General features: G+C 36.0%; 1 pseudogene; it reads right to left on the reverse strand.

The window, feature by feature from the left end:
• Positions 1 to 2,293: 2,293 nt before the first annotated feature.
• On the reverse strand, positions 2,294 to 2,740 carry LOC110314166 (annotated as a pseudogene).
• Between the last annotated feature and the right edge of the window lie 6,139 nt (positions 2,741 to 8,879).

Here is an 8,879-nt window from a genome sequence, read left to right on the forward strand (position 1 = left end):
ACAGGATCATCAACCCAGAACTGGCACCATCCACAATGGGCTGGCCTCTTCCCCATTAATCACTAATTAAGAAAATACATTAACATATGGAGGAAATTTCTCAATTGAAATTCTCTCCTTTCAGATAACTCTAGTTTGTGTGTCAGAGTAACAAAAGACTAGCCAGAAAATTATGTATATATAATAATACACACACACACACACACACACACACACATTATATATATATATATATATATATATATATGCAAATGGTGAAGGTATACTTATTGTGATCCCCAAGACTTAATTTATTATTAGTATTCTCTGAATACTGAATTACAAAAAATTCTTTCACTCAACTAAAAGACTTGCATCAAGCAATATTAGCAGTTTTCTTGTATTATAGTGAGTGGTCTGTATATGGCATCATAGAAATTAGTCTAGAATAATTAGGAAGTAGTTCATACACCAAAATATTGGCCATCCTACAAAAAACAGACCATGTATTCATTTTAAAACTTAAATTATTCTGGGTCCTTACATACAGGAGGAAGATATGGGTCTGGGGACTAAGCTCTTTTTATTAAGGAAATTATCCCAGACATTCAACTTTAAAATATCTATGTCACTTCACATCTGGAACATTGTTTTGGTTTTTTGTTTGTTTGTTTGTTTTACATCTGGAACATTTTAAGTTTGGGGATTCTTACTTTGAAGTGACAGACATTTCTGTCCTGTGATTTGGCCAGGTTACTACAGAATTATATACTATGAATTGTGCCATGATATTCCCAGCTCCTTGGAAGAGAGGTGAAATCAAGGGAAAGGATGCATATTTGCCTGGGGATAACTGGCAGCATTCCCCAGACATACATTGAGGCACTGTCTCAGTTTTCCCTTTGTTGCTGTGAAAAACACCAAAACAACATTAAGGAAAAATAGATTTATTTGACTTACAGGTCCATCACTGAGGGAAGCTTCAGCAGGAACTGAAGTCAAGAAACCTGGAGGCAGGAACTGTAGTATGAGACTAAGTATGAAGAATGATGCTTAGTAGCTTGCTCCCTGTTTTTTCCCTGCAGGCTTTCTTATACAGTCCATGATCCTTTGCCTGGAGAAAGCATGTCCTGCAATGGGCTGAGTACTGCCATAGCAATAATCAATTAAGAAAATGTCCCCTCACATGCCACTAGGCCAATCTGAGAAAGTTCCTCAATTAAGGTTCTACCTTTTCAGGCTACTCTTGTTTGTGTCATGCTGGTATAAACTGACCAGCATAGTTACTGGCATGCAATCATACAACCCAAAATATATGTGTTCACAAAGAAATACTCTAGAGTACCTATTGCTACTGACATTCTTCATTCTGAAAATAAATAGCAAACCAAACTTAAGAAGCATTGTGACAAAAGTATCAGACCTTTATAAATCATGGTCTGCATCATGCCAGTAGACAGATTCTACTTCATAATCACAGGAGAAAATGAATATAAGCATCTGAGGATCAACTATAATACCAAGACTATACGTAGTCCTTGGGAGTCGGGGTTCATTTCAGCAAACTTACAGGCAGTGATTTCTATGAAAACCCTAGAGGAACGTTTCCTATAACATATATTCATGAAGTTAATTGAGCAGCATAGAAAGTGGCAAAAAGATGTTTCTATCAGTTTCCTTTCTTGAGGGAGTTCTTTTTTGACTCAGACATTGGGAATGTAAGCAATCTTGAGCTTACAACTTTTGAATGTCTTCAATGCTGCAGAGACTTGAATTGGAAAGTCCATCACCACTCTGCAGTATAACACCTCAGTGTCAGTGACTGCTTGTTGAAGTACAATTTCTGTTCATTTTGGGTAGATCTGAGATCATCTGAATGGCTAACATAGCTCCAGAGTAATTAAAATACGTGGTTGAAGTTGGGATTGTATCATATATTGATTCCTCTTTCTGCCCAACACAGCTTTACTCTTTTATCATAGCTGTTAATTCAATGTCATTATCATTTAAATTATTTGTTTTGGAAATATTATATATATTTCCAATATATATATATATATATATATATATATATATATATATATATATATATATATATATAGAGAGAGAGAGAGAGAGAGAGAGAGAGAGAGAGACAGAGACAGAGAGAGAGAGACAGAGACAGAGACAGAGAGAGGTGGGATGGAGAGGGAAAGAGGGAGTGAATTTTTTTTTTCTTCATAAAGCAAGTTTATTTCTTCAGAGGAGGTATCTTATGTTTACATCCAGGGAAGAAGCAGAAAGAAACTCCCCCTCACAGAACTGGGTCCCCGAGTCCTCAGTAGCACGTTGTGTTTCAACTTTCTTTACTGGGGACCAAAGAGGTTGGGATCATGAAGAGTCAAACTAGTTACCAGCAGTTCAAAGTTACTCATGCTCCAAGGTGGACATGACAGATTTTCAGGGCCAAGAGACCTGCTGTGACTCGGGGGCTGATTGAAGGTGAGCAAAAGATCGGTCTGATACCGGGGCAGCCGAAGCAAGGCCTGATGCAGGGTGACATCCTTTGCTACCGCGCAGCCGCTTCGCCCTGCACGTGGGCCTGCAGCTCCAGAAGTTCTATGATCAGACTCTGGTCGGTCACAGGATGACAGAAAACTTCTTGGCTGTCTGGTACCGGTTGGAGGTCACTCACATCAATGGCCCCTGTGGGGAGGATGGCGGAGAAGACGCCTCCGAACAGTGGACAGTTTCTGGTGGGTTCCATAGATCTAGTACTTGAGTCTGGACATTAGCGAGGCTTTAAAGAAACCTACATGAGCTTTTGAGGCATCATTTCCCCTGGTGTTCCCGGAGCAGCCACTACCTCATCCGAGGGAGTGAATTTTAATTATCTTTCTCATTAACCTCTTATATATCTCCTACATTCATTGTGACTTTTCATCTTCCTTAACTATTTCCACTTTTCATTTTTATTACTTACTGATTTTAATTCAAGGTGCACACATTAGTAGAGGCATGTAATTATTTACTAGTGAACACACAGGATACCCATGACTCCATTAAGGAAAAATAAATGGCTCTTTTCCACAAGTAAACATTATTGCTAGTACCTCTTTATCAAAAAGTAGGGCCCCATGAACAACTTTCCATCTGAACTGAAATGTTGATGGATTAAATGCTCTACACTCTTGAGTGCAATTTTCTACTCATCTGTACAAGACAGTGTTACATAGAATTTATCTGATTCTTCTAACTCTCATATTGTTCTCAGTATCCTCTTCCATTAATGTTCTCTGAGACTTGCGGTGAGGTGATATTGATGATTCATTAAGACTGAGCACTTAACAGTCACTTATTCTCCGAAATTTGACCAGTTAGGAATCACTGTATTAAATGCTTCCCACAGCTGAAAGACACTTCATTGAGGAAAGTTGAAAGCAGCACTAATGTATGGATAGAAACATAAATATTTAGGATATAGTTGGGCAATGAGTCTGTTACAGTTTGCTTTCGTTTTTTGTGATAAAGACCATGACTAACAGCATCTTGGGGAAGAAAGCACTAGGGCCTCCCACAATAATCATTAAGAAAATTAAAATTACCTACATACTTACCTACAGGCCAATGTGATGGAACTATTTTCTCAGTTGAGTTTCCCTTTTCTAGATTCCTCTAGCTTGTGTCAAGTTGGTAAACAAACAAACCTAATTGTCTGCTTGTCAAATTGGCACACATAAAGAAATCATTATTAAATTATTAAACAATAAACTTTATTTTTATTTATTGTTGAGACTATTATAATAGCACAATATAACACATAACCTAACTGTGAAGTCACAAAATAAAGGAAAAATCTTTAAATGTTCAAACTCTTTAAAATATGCAACATCCCAAGGGAGTTGCCTCTGTAAATAAGAGCACTGACTGTATTTGCCAAGGACCTTCTTTCAATTTCCAGCACTCAAAAAGCTGTTCACAATATTTACTAACTACAACCCCAGAGTATATTATGCATCTTCCGGCCTCCATGGACGTAAGACATGAATACAGAAAAAAAAAAACACTCATATCCAGAGAATTAATAAGAAAATAAGAAAACAAACAAACAAAAACCCCAAACCTATCGAACTATCTTTTTAAAAGTCTGAAGTCTTTTAACTCTGGATCCCTTAAAATTAAGAAAAAAGTAGGTTATATACCTCATGTTCGACCATGGAAGAAGCAGGGCACAATTACAGTTAAATAAACTCAACACCAAAATACAACAGTATAAATAGCTCAATATGTTATGTATGGTACCTATTCATGATCTTCCAGGGTCCAAAGGGCTTGTACAGGTGCACCTCCCCAGCTTTGCCATCTCCAATACACTCAATTCACTTAATAGGCTCAGGGCAGCTCAATTATATACCTGCCATTATTCTTTGTGCTCATATTCCAGTCTTACTGTCTCTAAAATGTTGAGGTTTCCAATGAAACTGAGGCTGCACCTTCACTAATTTCCCACTGCCCTTTCTTCTGAAACTCCAGTATGCCACATGATGTCATGCCAAGGCTTTTGTCCTTGAACTTTTATTCCTAACTAATCTCCAAGACCCTTCAGTCCTGAAGCTCTTACACCGCAAATCCCAATAACATGATTTAGACACTTAGACCTTACAAATTTTGGCTGCCAGCATGAGATGCCTCCTTGATATGTCTACCTGCTTACCCCAAGCAAACACTTCATAGATTCTACTTCACTGATGCTCGTTGATAACAATTTATTGTTCAGCCCCTGGTGACAAGAAACCACAATTTTTAAACTTAAAATTTAAGTATATCATAAAATGCCCTTGCTTTAGTTGTCCCTTCCTTCTGACACTTCAAAATAAGGCTTTTGCCATCTGATTTGCTCTTATCATTTGCATGTCCCAAACACTCATATAAGATTTCATTAATCTTTGATCACTAATAGCTCTTTCAGTAGTTTAAACATTTGTACAGTCTTCCCCATCATATTTTTGTGCTTATTCTTTAGTACCAATTTATTTTCTGATTTATTTTCTATTCCTGTGATAATGAGAATGTCTTAGGGAGAGATGAGTTTATTTGAATTATATATCCTAATCATAGTCAATCATTGAGGAAAGACAAGGCAGGGACTCAAGAAGAGCAGGGACATAGAAGAAGTTACTGACACAGTGGTCATGGAGGAATGATGCTTGCTGGCTTGCTCTAAATTGCTAACTCAGCCTGCTTTCTTATACAACTCAGGACCACCTGCCCATGGGGAACACCATCCACCCTGAACTGAATCATCCCACATTAATCATTAATCAATAATCATTAATCATAACCCATGCTTTTGCCTACAGGCTAGTATATCCGATAAAATTATTTTCCCAAGTGAGGCTACCTCTTAAAAATGTCTCTAGAGTATGTCAAGTTGACAGAAAATATAAATAAATAAATAAATAAACTCACCAGTGTAGCATGCAAACTAACCAGCATAGTATACAAAACAATAGTACTTAGGCTTTCACAGCTATGTGCTTTGGAAGTTTAAGGTTCAAGGAAGGAACAGTTTTCTGTGGAAGAGCCTCAAATAAAATCAGAAAGCTGCTAATTATACCCATAATAGTCATTCCACTATCATATCCATAAGCACATCTTTTTTGGCATGTCAGTATTGTCGCATGCAAGGTAAACTGCTGGGTAAGACCATTGACTTATCTTCAAGCTGTCTACATAGTTCTTTCTGGTATATGCTAGCTAGCCAGCAGGGAGAAAGTTCCAAGCTCATTTATAGTTTGATTTCTCTATGTCCTGAAACCAAAACATGTGGTGTCTTCAGCAATAAGTTATTATTATCTAGCTTTTATTGGCAACTGTCTTAGTTTCTTTCCTTGCTGTGATAAAATATTCAAAGAAAAGAAACCTAGGGGAGAAAATACTTGTTTTACTTTACATTTCAAGGAACAATCCATCAATGTTAGGAAAGTCAAGGAACATGAAGTGGCTGGTGGCATCATATCTGTAATCATAGAGCAGAGAATAATAAATGTACTTTCTTCTGCTTCCTTTCTCTGTATCATACACCATATACAGTAGCTGCATTTTACCATATTAATTAATGCATTTAAGATAATCTTCCACAGGGATGTCCAAATCCTAAACAACCTGATTGTAGATTCTATCAAGCTGATAACTAACATTAATCACTAGAGCAACAGTGGCATTAGACCATAGTATTTTGGAGGCAGATGGATGCCATTTCATCTTTAAAATGAAAAACAATGTATTTTTATTTATTCTTGAATGTATGATCTTTTACTACAGCATATTCACATTACCAGAGCATAGACTCATAGAGAAAACTCTTTCTCTTTTATAGTGGCTAACAATTACTTTTCACTCAGGAGCTAGAAGGGGGAATATGTGTCACACACTCCACTCTGCTGCATGCTGATCATTTTTGCAACATATATATATATATATTCCCCATGGATTCATTAAAATAGAATTAGCACTTGATAACTTTCCACATCTTTGCTTTCAAATTCTTGGCTAAAAGTATATGATTATTCACTCAATCTCTTCACATTTTATCAAATAGTTATCCACTAACAATAGTTTTCCTTTTTTGAAAATGATATCATATCATAATTGCTATTTCTTTACTTTTATACTAAACTTACTAGAGCTATATTAAATTCCAGTAATAACCCTACACAGAGCTGTACTGAAAACAACATTTTTTATCGTATTGTTAGACAGTTTATCATCATTTGTTGATACAAATTTAGGTTTCCAGATTTTTTCTATGTCAAATGGTATTCTGATTGACATTATAAAATGGATTTTGTGTTTTTAACCACTTTTGTTTGTCAGTTTAGTGTTTAACATTTGTTCACATATTCCTATATATGTTGGCTTAGGCGTTCTAATATTGTGAGGAGTAAGCATGACCAAGGCAACTCATATAAATAAGCATTTAATTAAAGATTTACATACAGTATAAGAGGCTTAGTCCATTATCATCAAGACTGGAAACATGGTCACAGAAATAAAAAGGCCTGGTGGTGGAGAACTGAGACATTTATATCCTGATCCTTAGGCCTAGAGAGAGAAGTTGGACCTGGTGTGAGCTTTTTGAAATTTCAAAGCCACAACTCCTCCCAAATGGCTCTTTCTTCAACAAAGCTCCACTTGCTAATCTTTCTCAATAGTGCTGCTCTTGATGACTGCGCATGTAAGGACCTATTGGTGCTACTTTGATTCAAACCACCACAAACACAAATATGGTGCTAACTTACTGCCATTATACTTGTGTGAAATATATTTTCACAGCTTTTAAATGGCATTTTCACTCTTTTATGGGATTTATTTAATGTTTTATTTACTTATTTCAGTTTTAATAGTCAAAATTTAAATATTGTATGTTGTCTTTAGGGATTGAATCTTAAGAAGTTTATATGCTTATGCAAAAAAATTTCCAATTTCTTATAGCTTGAAACAACATATAAAACATATAAGACATATAAAGCAAACAAAATACAATTTTGTATGAAAACTTTGAATATGTATAAAAGTATACATCTACTTATTGAGAAATTTTTAGATAAGATGCACTATAAACATCACATGACATGTTGAAAATGTATTTAAAAGAACATATCTGTGTTCCATGTACTGAAACATAAAGCGATAGCCTAGCTGGCTATATTAAATTGGCCTTTATAAATAGCATTTTGTAGTTATAGGTTAAAAGTATTATATCTATGCATTTATATATTTGTTTGGGTTTCCATTATTTTAAATGAATCTAGTAACATTAGAGGAAAGAATTTCCAGTGATAGGATCATTTTTTTATACACTGCTATATTTTCAATTTGCTATAATAATGATGATGATAGGTTATGCTTTCCAACAATGATACTTTTGTTTTATGACTCTATGAATAATGCATGATATTTTTTAAAAGCCAGCATTACCATAAATACATCTAAGAAAAAATAATCTTCATTTTCACCACATTAGCAAAACAGTCATTAAAACCATAGTCTTAACTCTTCTTTTAAGTACCTACCTATATATACAATATTAACTAAACAGAAAAGTGCTGTCTTTAATTTCCAGTAAGTACATAAAAAATGGTCTGTAAGTTTAGGGGGCAATTCACAGGTAAGTTGGAATATGCTATCAGGATTTCATCTTTTGCATGTCATTATTTTTAAAAGTCTTACTTAGTTAAGTTTACTATTGCATTTCTCTATGATTTGTAATAATAAAGTTAGATTTAAAAATCCTTACCAGAGAATGGTTGTATATTTTCCACTGTAGTAAAATTAAATATTTTACTATGGCATTTGTATTAATTCTTTTTCTTTCTTTTTTATTGGATATTTCTTTATTTATATTTTAAATATTATCCAATTTCCTGATTTCTCTTCCAAAGAACAGCCTTCCCCTATCCCTTATTCCCTCCTCCCTCCCCCTGCTCACCAACCCACCCACTCCCACTTCCTGGCCCTGGTATTTCCCTACACTGGGGCATAGAGCCTTCATTGGACAAAGGCCCTCTCCTCCCACTGATGTCCTACTAGGCCATCCTCTTCTACAAATGCAGCTGGAGCCATGTGTACTCTTTGGTTGGTGGTTTAGTCCCTGGGAGCTCTCGGGGTACTGGCTAGTTCATGTTGTTGTTCCTCCTATGGGGCTGCAAACTCCTTCAGCTCCTTAGGTCCTTTCTTTAGCTCCTTCATTGGGGACCCTATGCTCAGTCCAATGGATGGCTGTGAGCATGCACTTCTGTCAGGCACTGGCAGAACCTCTCAGGAGAGAGCTATATCAGCCTCCCGTCAGCAAGCACTTGTTGACATCCACAACTCTGCCTGGGTTTGGTGATTGTATATGGGATTGATCCACTGGTGAG

Source organism: Mus pahari, chromosome X, assembly GCF_900095145.1.
Source record: "Mus pahari chromosome X, PAHARI_EIJ_v1.1, whole genome shotgun sequence".
NCBI classification, from domain to species: domain Eukaryota; kingdom Metazoa; phylum Chordata; class Mammalia; order Rodentia; family Muridae; genus Mus; species Mus pahari.